We start from the raw sequence: 13,523 nt of genomic DNA, 5'->3' as shown, positions 1-13,523 counted from the left end.
CTTTAACCAACTAAGCCACAGCACCCATATGCTGATTAGCAGTTATTGGTTATTGTGGCACAGCACTCTTTTTTCTTTGCATTTGCATTCTCAGTTTTTTAACATTTTTTTTTCAATAGTTTTTCAGGCCTACTTTTCCCTGCCTAAAAGTATACACATAGTCCACCTAAAAGGGAATGGAAAACTTTTAGGACAAAATTGTTGAAAAGAATGTTGTGCAACTTCCAAATTATGATAATGAAAGCTGTGGCAAAACCGATGAGTTTTGTGCCACAGAAGCCAGTCACTATTATATTTCATGTAGGTGCTGTGGCTTAGTAATTAAGTTTTATACAATGTTTCTTCTTGTAGAAGCAGAAATTTTACTTGAAGAAGTCTTGGCTAGGCAAGTGCGGGTTAAGCTCCCATCCATGTTGAGTATAGCATCCCAAAAGACTTGTTAGTGACCTTTACCTATTGTCAGAGATGGAAGGTAGTACGTCAAACCAAACTGATAAGAAAATGTCTTAGTTCAGATGTGGTGGAAACAGTGGGCATAGCGAATGCAAGTTTCCTGTGAGCAAATATGGGTGAAGCTCAAAGACGTGATCCCGAAAATCTGGGATGTAAACAGCAGGCAATGACTTGGTGATAATAAGATGAGCAAAGGCACTGCTGAGAGTTGAACTCAGGATCTCCTGTTTACAAGACAGGCGCTTTAACCAACTAAGCCACAGCACCCATACGCTGCTTAGCAGTTATTGGTTATTGTTTCACAGCACTCTTTTTTCTTTGCATTTGCATTCTCAGTTTTGTAACATTTTTTTTTCAATAGTTTTTCAGGCCTACTTTTCCCTGCCTAAGAGTATACACATAGTCCACCTAAAAGGGAATGGAAAACTTTAGGACAAAATTGTTGAAAAGAATGTTGTGCAACTTCCAAAATATGATAATGAAAGCTGTGGCAAAACCGATGAGTTTTGTGCCACAGAAGCCAGTCACTATTATATTTCATGTAGGTGCTGTGGCTTAGTAATTAAGTTTTATACAATGTTTCTTCTTGTAGAAGCAGAAATTTTACTTGAAGAAGTCTTGGCTAGGCAAGTGCGGGTTAAGCTCCCATCCATGTTGAGTATAGCATCCCAAAAGACTTGTTAGTGACCTTTACCTATTGTCAGAGATGGAAGGTAGTACGTCAAACCAAACTGATAAGAAAATGTCTTAGTTCAGATGTGGTGGAAACAGTGGGCATAGCGAATGCAAGATTCCTGTGAGCAAATATGGGTGAAGCTCAAAGATGTGATCCCGAAAATCTGGGATGTAAACAGCAGGCAATGACTTGGTGATAATAAGATGAGCAAAGGCACTGCTAAGAGTTGAACTCAGGATCTCCTGTTTACGAGACAGGCGCTTTAACCAACTAAGCTGCAGCACCCATACGCTGATTAGCAGTTATTGGTTATTGTGGCACAGCACTCTTTTTTCTTTGCATTTGCATTCTCAGTTTTTTAACATTTTTTTTTTCAATAGTTTTTCAGGCCTACTTTTCCCTGCCTAAGAGTATACACATAGTCCACCTAAAAGGGAATGGAAAACTTTTAGGACAAAATTGTTGAAAAGAATGTTGTGCAACTTCCAAATTATGATAATGAAAGCTGTGGCAAAACTGATGAGTTTTGTGCCACAGAAGCCAGTCACTATTATATTTCATGTAGGTGCTGTGGCTTAGTAATTAAGTTTTATACAATGTTTCTTCTTGTAGAAGCAGAAATTTTACTTGAAGAAGTCTTGGCTAGGCAAGTGCGGGTTAAGCTCCCATCCATGTTGAGTATAGCATCCCAAAAGACTTGTTAGTGACCTTTACCTATTGTCAGAGATGGAAGGTAGTACGTCAAACCAAACTGATAAGAAAATGTCTTAGTTCAGATGTGGTGGAAACAGTGGGCATAGCGAATGCAAGTTTCCTGTGAGCAAATATGGGTGAAGCTCAAAGACGTGATCCCGAAAATCTGGGATGTAAACAGCAGGCAATGACTTGGTGATAATAAGATGAGCAAAGGCACTGCTGAGAGTTGAACTCAGGATCTCCTGTTTACGAGACAGGCGCTTTAACCAACTAAGCCACAGCACCCATACGCTGCTTAGCAGTTATTGGTTATTGTTTCACAGCACTCTTTTTTCTTTGCATTTGCATTCTCAGTTTTGTAACATTTTTTTTTCAATAGTTTTTCAGGCCTACTTTTCCCTGCCTAAGAGTATACACATAGTCCACCTAAAAGGGAATGGAAAACTTTTAGGACAAAATTGTTGAAAAGAATGTTGTGCAACTTCCAAATTATGATAATGAAAGCTGTGGCAAAACCGATGAGTTTTGTGCCACAGAAGCCAGTCACTATTATATTTCATGTAGGTGCTGTGGCTTAGTAATTAAGTTTTATACAATGTTTCTTCTTGTAGAAGCAGAAATTTTACTTGAAGAAGTCTTGGCTAGGCAAGTGCGGGTTAAGCTCCCATCCATGTTGAGTATAGCATCCCAAAAGACTTGTTAGTGACCTTTACCTATTGTCAGAGATGGAAGGTAGTACGTCAAACCAAACTGATAAGAAAATGTCTTTGTTCAGATGTGGTGGAAACAGTGGGCATAGGGGATGCAAGTTTCCTGTGAGCAAATATGAGTGAAGCTCAAAGACGTGATCCCGAAAATCTGGGATGTAAACAGCAGGCAATGACTTGGTGATAATAAGATGAGCAAAGGCACTGCTGAGAGTTGAACTCAGGATCTCCTGTTTACGAGACAGGTGCTTTAACCAACTAAGCCACAGCACCCATACGCTGCTTAGCACTTATTGGTTATTGTTTCACAGCACTCTTTTTTCTTTGCATTTGCATTCTCAGTTTTGTAACATTTTTTTTTCAATAGTTTTTCAGGCCTAGTTTTCCCTGCCTAAGAGTATACACATAGTCCACCTAAAAGGGAATGGAAAACTTTAGGACAAAATTGTTGAAAAGAATGTTGTGCAACTTCCAAAATATGATAATGAAAGCTGTGGCAAAACCAATGAGTTTTGTGCCACAGAAGCCAGTCACTATTATATTTCATGTAGGTGCTGTGGCTTAGTAATTAAGTTTTATACAATGTTTCTTCTTGTAGAAGCAGAAATTTTACTTGAAGAAGTCTTGGCTAGGCAAGTGCGGGTTAAGCTCCCATCCATGTTGAGTATAGCATCCCAAAAGACTTGTTAGTGACCTTTACCTATTGTCAGAGATGGAAGGTAGTACGTCAAACCAAACTGATAAGAAAATGTCTTAGTTCAGATGTGGTGGAAACAGTGGGCATAGCGAATGCAAGATTCCTGTGAGCAAATATGGGTGAAGCTCAAAGACGTGATCCCGAAAATCTGGGATGTAAACAGCAGGCAATGACTTGGTGATAATAAGATGAGCAAAGGCACTGCTAAGAGTTGAACTCAGGATCTCCTGTTTATGAGACAGGCGCTTTAACCAACTAAGCCGCAGCACCCATACTCTGATTAGCAGTTATTGGTTATTGTGGCACAGCACTCTTTTTTCTTTGCATTTGCATTCTCAGTTTTTTAACATTTTTTTTTCAATAGTTTTTCAGGCCTACTTTTCCCTGCCTAAGAGTATACACATAGTCCACCTAAAAGGGAATGGAAAACTTTTAGGACAAAATTGTTGAAAAGAATGTTGTGCAACTTCCAAAATATGATAATGAAAGCTGTGGCAAAACCGATGAGCTTTGTGCCACAGAAGCCAGTCACTATTATATTTCATGTAGGTGCTGTGGCTTAGTAATTAAGTTTTATACAATGTTTCTTCTTGTAGAAGCAGAAATTTTACTTGAAGAAGTCTTGGCTAGGCAAGTGCGGGTTAAGCTCCCATCCATGTTGAGTATAGCATCCCAAAAGACTTGTTAGTGACCTTTACCTATTGTCAGAGATGGAAGGTAGTACGTCAAACCAAACTGATAAGAAAATGTCTTAGTTCAGATGTGGTGGAAACAGTGGGCATAGCGAATGCAAGTTTCCTGTGAGCAAATATGGGTGAAGCTCAAAGACGTGATCCCGAAAATCTGGGATGTAAACAGCAGGCAATGACTTGGTGATAATAAGATGAGCAAAGGCACTGCTGAGAGTTGAACTCAGGATCTCCTGTTTACGAGACAGGCGCTTTAACCAACTAAGCCACAGCACCCATACGCTGATTAGCAGTTATAGGTTATTGTTTCACAGCACTCTTTTTTCTTTGCATTTGCATTCTCAGTTTTTTAACATTTTTTTTTCAATAGTTTTTCAGGCCTACTTTTCCCTGCCTAAGAGTATACACATAGTCCACCTAAAAGGGAATGGAAAACTTTTAGGACAAAATTGTTGAAAAGAATGTTGTGCAACTTCCAAATTATGATAATGAAAGCTGTGGCAAAACCGATGAGTTTTGTGCCACAGAAGCCAGTCACTATTATATTTCATGTAGGTGCTGTGGCTTAGTAATTAAGTTTTATACAATGTTTCTTCTTGTAGAAGCAGAAATTTTACTTGAAGAAGTCTTGGCTAGGCAAGTGCGGGTTAAGCTCCCATCCATGTTGAGTATAGCATCCCAAAAGACTTGTTAGTGACCTTTACCTATTGTCAGAGATGGAAGGTAGTACGTCAAACCAAACTGATAAGAAAATGTCTTTGTTCAGATGTGGTGGAAACAGTGGGCATAGGGGATGCAAGTTTCCTGTGAGCAAATATGAGTGAAGCTCAAAGACGTGATCCCGAAAATCTGGGATGTAAACAGCAGGCAATGACTTGGTGATAATAAGATGAGCAAAGGCACTGCTGAGAGTTGAACTCAGGATCTCCTGTTTACGAGACAGGCGCTTTAACCAAATAAGCCACAGCACCCATACGCTGCTTAGCAGTTATTGGTTATTGTTTCACAGCACTCTTTTTTCTTTGCATTTGCATTCTCAGTTTTGTAACATTTTTTTTTCAATAGTTTTTCAGGCCTACTTTTCCCTGCCTAAGAGTATACACATAGTCCACCTAAAAGGGAATGGAAAACTTTTAGGACAAAATTGTTGAAAAGAATGTTGTGCAACTTCCAAAATATGATAATGAAAGCTGTGGCAAAACCGACGAGTTTTGTGCCACAGAAGCCAGTCACTATTATATTTCATGTAGGTGCTGTGGCTTAGTAATTAAGTTTTATACAATGTTTCTTCTTGTAGAAGCAGAAATTTTACTTGAAGAAGTCTTGGCTAGGCAAGTGCGGGTTAAGCTCCCATCCATGTTGAGTATAGCATCCCAAAAGACTTGTTAGTGACCTTTACCTATTGTCAGAGATGGAAGGTAGTACGTCAAACCAAACTGATAAGAAAATGTCTTTGTTCAGATGTGGTGGAAACAGTGGGCATAGGGGATGCAAGTTTCCTGTGAGCAAATATGAGTGAAGCTCAAAGACGTGATCCCGAAAATCTGGGATGTAAACAGCAGGCAATGACTTGGTGATAATAAGATGAGCAAAGGCACTGCTGAGAGTTGAACTCAGGATCTCCTGTTTACGAGACAGGCGCTTTAACCAAATAAGCCACAGCACCCATACGCTGCTTAGCAGTTATTGGTTATTGTTTCACAGCACTCTTTTTTCTTTGCATTTGCATTCTCAGTTTTGTAACATTTTTTTTTCAATAGTTTTTCAGGCCTACTTTTCCCTGCCTAAGAGTATACACATAGTCCACCTAAAAGGGAATGGAAAACTTTTAGGACAAAATTGTTGAAAAGAATGTTGTGCAACTTCCAAAATATGATAATGAAAGCTGTGGCAAAACCGATGAGTTTTGTGCCACAGAAGCCAGTCACTATTATATTTCATGTAGGTGCTGTGGCTTAGTAATTAAGTTTTATACAATGTTTCTTCTTGTAGAAGCAGAAATTTTACTTGAAGAAGTCTTGGCTAGGCAAGTGCGGGTTAAGCTCCCATCCATGTTGAGTATAGCATCCCAAAAGACTTGTTAGTGACCTTTACCTATTGTCAGAGATGGAAGGTAGTACGTCAAACCAAACTGATAAGAAAATGTCTTAGTTCAGATGTGGTGGAAACAGTGGGCATAGCGAATGCAAGTTTCCTGTGAGCAAATATGGGTGAAGCTCAAAGACGTGATCCCGAAAATCTGGGATGTAAACAGCAGGCAATGACTTGGTGATAATAAGATGAGCAAAGGCACTGCTGAGAGTTGAACTCAGGATCTCCTGTTTACGAGACAGGCGCTTTAACCAACTAAGCCACAGCACCCATACGCTGCTTAGCAGTTATTGGTTATTGTTTCACAGCACTCTTTTTTCTTTGCATTTGCATTCTCAGTTTTGTAACATTTTCTTTTCAATAGTTTTTCAGGCCTACTTTTCCCTGCCTAAGAGTATACACATAGTCCACCTAAAAGGGAATGGAAAACTTTTAGGACAAAATTGTTGAAAAGAATGTTGTGCAACTTCCAAATTATGATAATGAAAGCTGTGGCAAAACCGATGAGTTTTGTGCCACAGAAGCCAGTCACTATTATATTTCATGTAGGTGCTGTGGCTTAGTAATTAAGTTTTATACAATGTTTCTTCTTGTAGAAGCAGAAATTTTACTTGAAGAAGTCTTGGCTAGGCAAGTGCGGGTTAAGCTCCCATCCATGTTGAGTATAGCATCCCAAAAGACTTGTTAGTGACCTTTACCTATTGTCAGAGATGGAAGGTAGTACGTCAAACCAAACTGATAAGAAAATGTCTTTGTTCAGATGTGGTGGAAACAGTGGGCATAGGGGATGCAAGTTTCCTGTGAGCAAATATGAGTGAAGCTCAAAGACGTGATCCCGAAAATCTGGGATGTAAACAGCAGGCAATGACTTGGTGATAATAAGATGAGCAAAGGCACTGCTGAGAGTTGAACTCAGGATCTCCTGTTTACGAGACAGGTGCTTTAACCAACTAAGCCACAGCACCCATACGCTGCTTAGCACTTATTGGTTATTGTTTCACAGCACTCTTTTTTCTTTGCATTTGCATTCTCAGTTTTGTAACATTTTTTTTTCAATAGTTTTTCAGGCCTAGTTTTCCCTGCCTAAGAGTATACACATAGTCCACCTAAAAGGGAATGGAAAACTTTAGGACAAAATTGTTGAAAAGAATGTTGTGCAACTTCCAAAATATGATAATGAAAGCTGTGGCAAAACCAATGAGTTTTGTGCCACAGAAGCCAGTCACTATTATATTTCATGTAGGTGCTGTGGCTTAGTAATTAAGTTTTATACAATGTTTCTTCTTGTAGAAGCAGAAATTTTACTTGAAGAAGTCTTGGCTAGGCAAGTGCGGGTTAAGCTCCCATCCATGTTGAGTATAGCATCCCAAAAGACTTGTTAGTGACCTTTACCTATTGTCAGAGATGGAAGGTAGTACGTCAAACCAAACTGATAAGAAAATGTCTTAGTTCAGATGTGGTGGAAACAGTGGGCATAGCGAATGCAAGATTCCTGTGAGCAAATATGGGTGAAGCTCAAAGACGTGATCCCGAAAATCTGGGATGTAAACAGCAGGCAATGACTTGGTGATAATAAGATGAGCAAAGGCACTGCTAAGAGTTGAACTCAGGATCTCCTGTTTATGAGACAGGCGCTTTAACCAACTAAGCCGCAGCACCCATACTCTGATTAGCAGTTATTGGTTATTGTGGCACAGCACTCTTTTTTCTTTGCATTTGCATTCTCAGTTTTTTAACATTTTTTTTTCAATAGTTTTTCAGGCCTACTTTTCCCTGCCTAAGAGTATACACATAGTCCACCTAAAAGGGAATGGAAAACTTTTAGGACAAAATTGTTGAAAAGAATGTTGTGCAACTTCCAAAATATGATAATGAAAGCTGTGGCAAAACCGATGAGCTTTGTGCCACAGAAGCCAGTCACTATTATATTTCATGTAGGTGCTGTGGCTTAGTAATTAAGTTTTATACAATGTTTCTTCTTGTAGAAGCAGAAATTTTACTTGAAGAAGTCTTGGCTAGGCAAGTGCGGGTTAAGCTCCCATCCATGTTGAGTATAGCATCCCAAAAGACTTGTTAGTGACCTTTACCTATTGTCAGAGATGGAAGGTAGTACGTCAAACCAAACTGATAAGAAAATGTCTTAGTTCAGATGTGGTGGAAACAGTGGGCATAGCGAATGCAAGTTTCCTGTGAGCAAATATGGGTGAAGCTCAAAGACGTGATCCCGAAAATCTGGGATGTAAACAGCAGGCAATGACTTGGTGATAATAAGATGAGCAAAGGCACTGCTGAGAGTTGAACTCAGGATCTCCTGTTTACGAGACAGGCGCTTTAACCAACTAAGCCACAGCACCCATACGCTGATTAGCAGTTATTGGTTATTGTTTCACAGCACTCTTTTTTCTTTGCATTTGCATTCTCAGTTTTTTAACATTTTTTTTTCAATAGTTTTTCAGGCCTACTTTTCCCTGCCTAAGAGTATACACATAGTCCACCTAAAAGGGAATGGAAAACTTTTAGGACAAAATTGTTGAAAAGAATGTTGTGCAACTTCCAAATTATGATAATGAAAGCTGTGGCAAAACCGATGAGTTTTGTGCCACAGAAGCCAGTCACTATTATATTTCATGTAGGTGCTGTGGCTTAGTAATTAAGTTTTATACAATGTTTCTTCTTGTAGAAGCAGAAATTTTACTTGAAGAAGTCTTGGCTAGGCAAGTGCGGGTTAAGCTCCCATCCATGTTGAGTATAGCATCCCAAAAGACTTGTTAGTGACCTTTACCTATTGTCAGAGATGGAAGGTAGTACGTCAAACCAAACTGATAAGAAAATGTCTTTGTTCAGATGTGGTGGAAACAGTGGGCATAGGGGATGCAAGTTTCCTGTGAGCAAATATGAGTGAAGCTCAAAGACGTGATCCCGAAAATCTGGGATGTAAACAGCAGGCAATGACTTGGTGATAATAAGATGAGCAAAGGCACTGCTGAGAGTTGAACTCAGGATCTCCTGTTTACGAGACAGGCGCTTTAACCAAATAAGCCACAGCACCCATACGCTGCTTAGCAGTTATTGGTTATTGTTTCACAGCACTCTTTTTTCTTTGCATTTGCATTCTCAGTTTTGTAACATTTTTTTTTCAATAGTTTTTCAGGCCTACTTTTCCCTGCCTAAGAGTATACACATAGTCCACCTAAAAGGGAATGGAAAACTTTTAGGACAAAATTGTTGAAAAGAATGTTGTGCAACTTCCAAAATATGATAATGAAAGCTGTGGCAAAACCGATGAGTTTTGTGCCACAGAAGCCAGTCACTATTATATTTCATGTAGGTGCTGTGGCTTAGTAATTAAGTTTTATACAATGTTTCTTCTTGTAGAAGCAGAAATTTTACTTGAAGAAGTCTTGGCTAGGCAAGTGCGGGTTAAGCTCCCATCCATGTTGAGTATAGCATCCCAAAAGACTTGTTAGTGACCTTTACCTATTGTCAGAGATGGAAGGTAGTACGTCAAACCAAACTGATAAGAAAATGTCTTAGTTCAGATGTGGTGGAAACAGTGGGCATAGCGAATGCAAGTTTCCTGTGAGCAAATATGGGTGAAGCTCAAAGACGTGATCCCGAAAATCTGGGATGTAAACAGCAGGCAATGACTTGGTGATAATAAGATGAGCAAAGGCACTGCTGAGAGTTGAACTCAGGATCTCCTGTTTACGAGACAGGCGCTTTAACCAACTAAGCCACAGCACCCATACGCTGCTTAGCAGTTATTGGTTATTGTTTCACAGCACTCTTTTTTCTTTGCATTTGCATTCTCAGTTTTGTAACATTTTCTTTTCAATAGTTTTTCAGGCCTACTTTTCCCTGCCTAAGAGTATACACATAGTCCACCTAAAAGGGAATGGAAAACTTTTAGGACAAAATTGTTGAAAAGAATGTTGTGCAACTTCCAAATTATGATAATGAAAGCTGTGGCAAAACCGATGAGTTTTGTGCCACAGAAGCCAGTCACTATTATATTTCATGTAGGTGCTGTGGCTTAGTAATTAAGTTTTATACAATGTTTCTTCTTGTAGAAGCAGAAATTTTACTTGAAGAAGTCTTGGCTAGGCAAGTGCGGGTTAAGCTCCCATCCATGTTGAGTATAGCATCCCAAAAGACTTGTTAGTGACCTTTACCTATTGTCAGAGATGGAAGGTAGTACGTCAAACCAAACTGATAAGAAAATGTCTTTGTTCAGATGTGGTGGAAACAGTGGGCATAGGGGATGCAAGTTTCCTGTGAGCAAATATGAGTGAAGCTCAAAGACGTGATCCCGAAAATCTGGGATGTAAACAGCAGGCAATGACTTGGTGATAATAAGATGAGCAAAGGCACTGCTGAGAGTTGAACTCAGGATCTCCTGTTTACGAGACAGGTGCTTTAACCAACTAAGCCACAGCACCCATACGCTGCTTAGCACTTATTGGTTATTGTTTCACAGCACTCTTTTTTCTTTGCATTTGCATTCTCAGTTTTGTAACATTTTTTTTTCAATAGTTTTTCAGGCCTAGTTTTCCCTGCCTAAGAGTATACACATAGTCCACCTAAAAGGGAATGGAAAACTTTAGGACAAAATTGTTGAAAAGAATGTTGTGCAACTTCCAAAATATGATAATGAAAGCTGTGGCAAAACCAATGAGTTTTGTGCCACAGAAGCCAGTCACTATTATATTTCATGTAGGTGCTGTGGCTTAGTAATTAAGTTTTATACAATGTTTCTTCTTGTAGAAGCAGAAATTTTACTTGAAGAAGTCTTGGCTAGGCAAGTGCGGGTTAAGCTCCCATCCATGTTGAGTATAGCATCCCAAAAGACTTGTTAGTGACCTTTACCTATTGTCAGAGATGGAAGGTAGTACGTCAAACCAAACTGATAAGAAAATGTCTTAGTTCAGATGTGGTGGAAACAGTGGGCATAGCGAATGCAAGATTCCTGTGAGCAAATATGGGTGAAGCTCAAAGACGTGATCCCGAAAATCTGGGATGTAAACAGCAGGCAATGACTTGGTGATAATAAGATGAGCAAAGGCACTGCTAAGAGTTGAACTCAGGATCTCCTGTTTATGAGACAGGCGCTTTAACCAACTAAGCCGCAGCACCCATACTCTGATTAGCAGTTATTGGTTATTGTGGCACAGCACTCTTTTTTCTTTGCATTTGCATTCTCAGTTTTTTAACATTTTTTTTTCAATAGTTTTTCAGGCCTACTTTTCCCTGCCTAAGAGTATACACATAGTCCACCTAAAAGGGAATGGAAAACTTTTAGGACAAAATTGTTGAAAAGAATGTTGTGCAACTTCCAAAATATGATAATGAAAGCTGTGGCAAAACCGATGAGCTTTGTGCCACAGAAGCCAGTCACTATTATATTTCATGTAGGTGCTGTGGCTTAGTAATTAAGTTTTATACAATGTTTCTTCTTGTAGAAGCAGAAATTTTACTTGAAGAAGTCTTGGCTAGGCAAGTGCGGGTTAAGCTCCCATCCATGTTGAGTATAGCATCCCAAAAGACTTGTTAGTGACCTTTACCTATTGTCAGAGATGGAAGGTAGTACGTCAAACCAAACTGATAAGAAAATGTCTTAGTTCAGATGTGGTGGAAACAGTGGGCATAGCGAATGCAAGTTTCCTGTGAGCAAATATGGGTGAAGCTCAAAGACGTGATCCCGAAAATCTGGGATGTAAACAGCAGGCAATGACTTGGTGATAATAAGATGAGCAAAGGCACTGCTGAGAGTTGAACTCAGGATCTCCTGTTTACGAGACAGGCGCTTTAACCAACTAAGCCACAGCACCCATACGCTGATTAGCAGTTATAGGTTATTGTTTCACAGCACTCTTTTTTCTTTGCATTTGCATTCTCAGTTTTTTAACATTTTTTTTTCAATAGTTTTTCAGGCCTACTTTTCCCTGCCTAAGAGTATACACATAGTCCACCTAAAAGGGAATGGAAAACTTTTAGGACAAAATTGTTGAAAAGAATGTTGTGCAACTTCCAAATTATGATAATGAAAGCTGTGGCAAAACCGATGAGTTTTGTGCCACAGAAGCCAGTCACTATTATATTTCATGTAGGTGCTGTGGCTTAGTAATTAAGTTTTATACAATGTTTCTTCTTGTAGAAGCAGAAATTTTACTTGAAGAAGTCTTGGCTAGGCAAGTGCGGGTTAAGCTCCCATCCATGTTGAGTATAGCATCCCAAAAGACTTGTTAGTGACCTTTACCTATTGTCAGAGATGGAAGGTAGTACGTCAAACCAAACTGATAAGAAAATGTCTTTGTTCAGATGTGGTGGAAACAGTGGGCATAGGGGATGCAAGTTTCCTGTGAGCAAATATGAGTGAAGCTCAAAGACGTGATCCCGAAAATCTGGGATGTAAACAGCAGGCAATGACTTGGTGATAATAAGATGAGCAAAGGCACTGCTGAGAGTTGAACTCAGGATCTCCTGTTTACGAGACAGGCGCTTTAACCAAATAAGCCACAGCACCCATACGCTGCTTAGCAGTTATTGGTTATTGTTTCACAGCACTCTTTTTTCTTTGCATTTGCATTCTCAGTTTTGTAACATTTTTTTTTCAATAGTTTTTCAGGCCTAATTTTCCCTGCCTAAGAGTATACACATAGTCCACCTAAAAGGGAATGGAAAACTTTTAGGACAAAATTGTTGAAAAGAATGTTGTGCAACTTCCAAAATATGATAATGAAAGCTGTGGCAAAACCGATGAGTTTTGTGCCACAGAAGCCAGTCACTATTATATTTCATGTAGGTGCTGTGGCTTAGTAATTAAGTTTTATACAATGTTTCTTCTTGTAGAAGCAGAAATTTTACTTGAAGAAGTCTTGGCTAGGCAAGTGCGGGTTAAGCTCCCATCCATGTTGAGTATAGCATCCCAAAAGACTTGTTAGTGACCTTTACCTATTGTCAGAGATGGAAGGTAGTACGTCAAACCAAACTGATAAGAAAATGTCTTTGTTCAGATGTGGTGGAAACAGTGGGCATAGGGGATGCAAGTTTCCTGTGAGCAAATATGAGTGAAGCTCAAAGACGTGATCCTGAAAATCTGGGATGTAAACAGCAGGCAATGACTTGGTGATAATAAGATGAGCAAAGGCACTGCTGAGAGTTGAACTCAGGATCTCCTGTTTACGAGACAGGCGCTTTAACCAAATAAGCCACAGCACCCATACGCTGCTTAGCAGTTATTGGTTATTGTTTCACAGCACTCTTTTTTCTTTGCATTTGCATTCTCAGTTTTGTAACATTTTTTTTTCAATAGTTTTTCAGGCCTACTTTTCCCTGCCTAAGAGTATACACATAGTCCACCTAAAAGGGAATGGAAAACTTTTAGGACAAAATTGTTGAAAAGAATGTTGTGCAACTTCCAAAATATGATAATGAAAGCTGTGGCAAAACCGATGAGTTTTGTGCCACAGAAGCCAGTCACTATTATATTTCATGTAGGTGCTGTGGCTTAGTAA

The 13,523-nt window shown here is 39.3% G+C and overlaps 14 non-coding genes across 14 annotated transcripts; all 14 read right to left on the bottom strand.

The window, feature by feature from the left end:
• Window positions 1–2,036: 2,036 nt before the first annotated feature.
• On the bottom strand, window positions 2,037–2,110 carry TRNAT-CGU (transfer RNA threonine (anticodon CGU)). The gene has a single exon. It is a non-coding gene; the product is annotated as a tRNA-Thr (tRNA).
• Window positions 2,111–2,731: 621 nt separating this feature from the next.
• Window positions 2,732–2,805, bottom strand: TRNAT-CGU (transfer RNA threonine (anticodon CGU)). The gene has a single exon. It is a non-coding gene; the product is annotated as a tRNA-Thr (tRNA).
• Window positions 2,806–4,120: 1,315 nt separating this feature from the next.
• On the bottom strand, window positions 4,121–4,194 carry TRNAT-CGU (transfer RNA threonine (anticodon CGU)). Its single transcript has one exon. It is a non-coding gene; the product is annotated as a tRNA-Thr (tRNA).
• A 621-nt stretch (window positions 4,195–4,815) lies between these two features.
• TRNAT-CGU (transfer RNA threonine (anticodon CGU)) lies at window positions 4,816–4,889 on the bottom strand. The gene has a single exon. It is a non-coding gene; the product is annotated as a tRNA-Thr (tRNA).
• A 621-nt stretch (window positions 4,890–5,510) lies between these two features.
• Window positions 5,511–5,584, bottom strand: TRNAT-CGU (transfer RNA threonine (anticodon CGU)). Its single transcript has one exon. It is a non-coding gene; the product is annotated as a tRNA-Thr (tRNA).
• A 621-nt stretch (window positions 5,585–6,205) lies between these two features.
• On the bottom strand, window positions 6,206–6,279 carry TRNAT-CGU (transfer RNA threonine (anticodon CGU)). The gene has a single exon. It is a non-coding gene; the product is annotated as a tRNA-Thr (tRNA).
• Window positions 6,280–6,900: 621 nt separating this feature from the next.
• TRNAT-CGU (transfer RNA threonine (anticodon CGU)) lies at window positions 6,901–6,974 on the bottom strand. Its single transcript has one exon. It is a non-coding gene; the product is annotated as a tRNA-Thr (tRNA).
• Window positions 6,975–8,289: 1,315 nt separating this feature from the next.
• On the bottom strand, window positions 8,290–8,363 carry TRNAT-CGU (transfer RNA threonine (anticodon CGU)). The gene has a single exon. It is a non-coding gene; the product is annotated as a tRNA-Thr (tRNA).
• Window positions 8,364–8,984: 621 nt separating this feature from the next.
• TRNAT-CGU (transfer RNA threonine (anticodon CGU)) lies at window positions 8,985–9,058 on the bottom strand. The gene has a single exon. It is a non-coding gene; the product is annotated as a tRNA-Thr (tRNA).
• Window positions 9,059–9,679: 621 nt separating this feature from the next.
• Window positions 9,680–9,753, bottom strand: TRNAT-CGU (transfer RNA threonine (anticodon CGU)). Its single transcript has one exon. It is a non-coding gene; the product is annotated as a tRNA-Thr (tRNA).
• A 621-nt stretch (window positions 9,754–10,374) lies between these two features.
• Window positions 10,375–10,448, bottom strand: TRNAT-CGU (transfer RNA threonine (anticodon CGU)). Its single transcript has one exon. It is a non-coding gene; the product is annotated as a tRNA-Thr (tRNA).
• Window positions 10,449–11,763: 1,315 nt separating this feature from the next.
• TRNAT-CGU (transfer RNA threonine (anticodon CGU)) lies at window positions 11,764–11,837 on the bottom strand. The gene has a single exon. It is a non-coding gene; the product is annotated as a tRNA-Thr (tRNA).
• Window positions 11,838–12,458: 621 nt separating this feature from the next.
• On the bottom strand, window positions 12,459–12,532 carry TRNAT-CGU (transfer RNA threonine (anticodon CGU)). The gene has a single exon. It is a non-coding gene; the product is annotated as a tRNA-Thr (tRNA).
• A 621-nt stretch (window positions 12,533–13,153) lies between these two features.
• On the bottom strand, window positions 13,154–13,227 carry TRNAT-CGU (transfer RNA threonine (anticodon CGU)). The gene has a single exon. It is a non-coding gene; the product is annotated as a tRNA-Thr (tRNA).
• Between the last annotated feature and the right edge of the window lie 296 nt (window positions 13,228–13,523).

This window comes from Hyperolius riggenbachi, chromosome 11, assembly GCF_040937935.1.
Source record: "Hyperolius riggenbachi isolate aHypRig1 chromosome 11, aHypRig1.pri, whole genome shotgun sequence".
Lineage (NCBI taxonomy): Eukaryota > Metazoa > Chordata > Amphibia > Anura > Hyperoliidae > Hyperolius > Hyperolius riggenbachi.
Note: the sequence above shows the minus strand (reverse complement) of the source record. Positions and strands in the feature narration are given on the sequence as shown.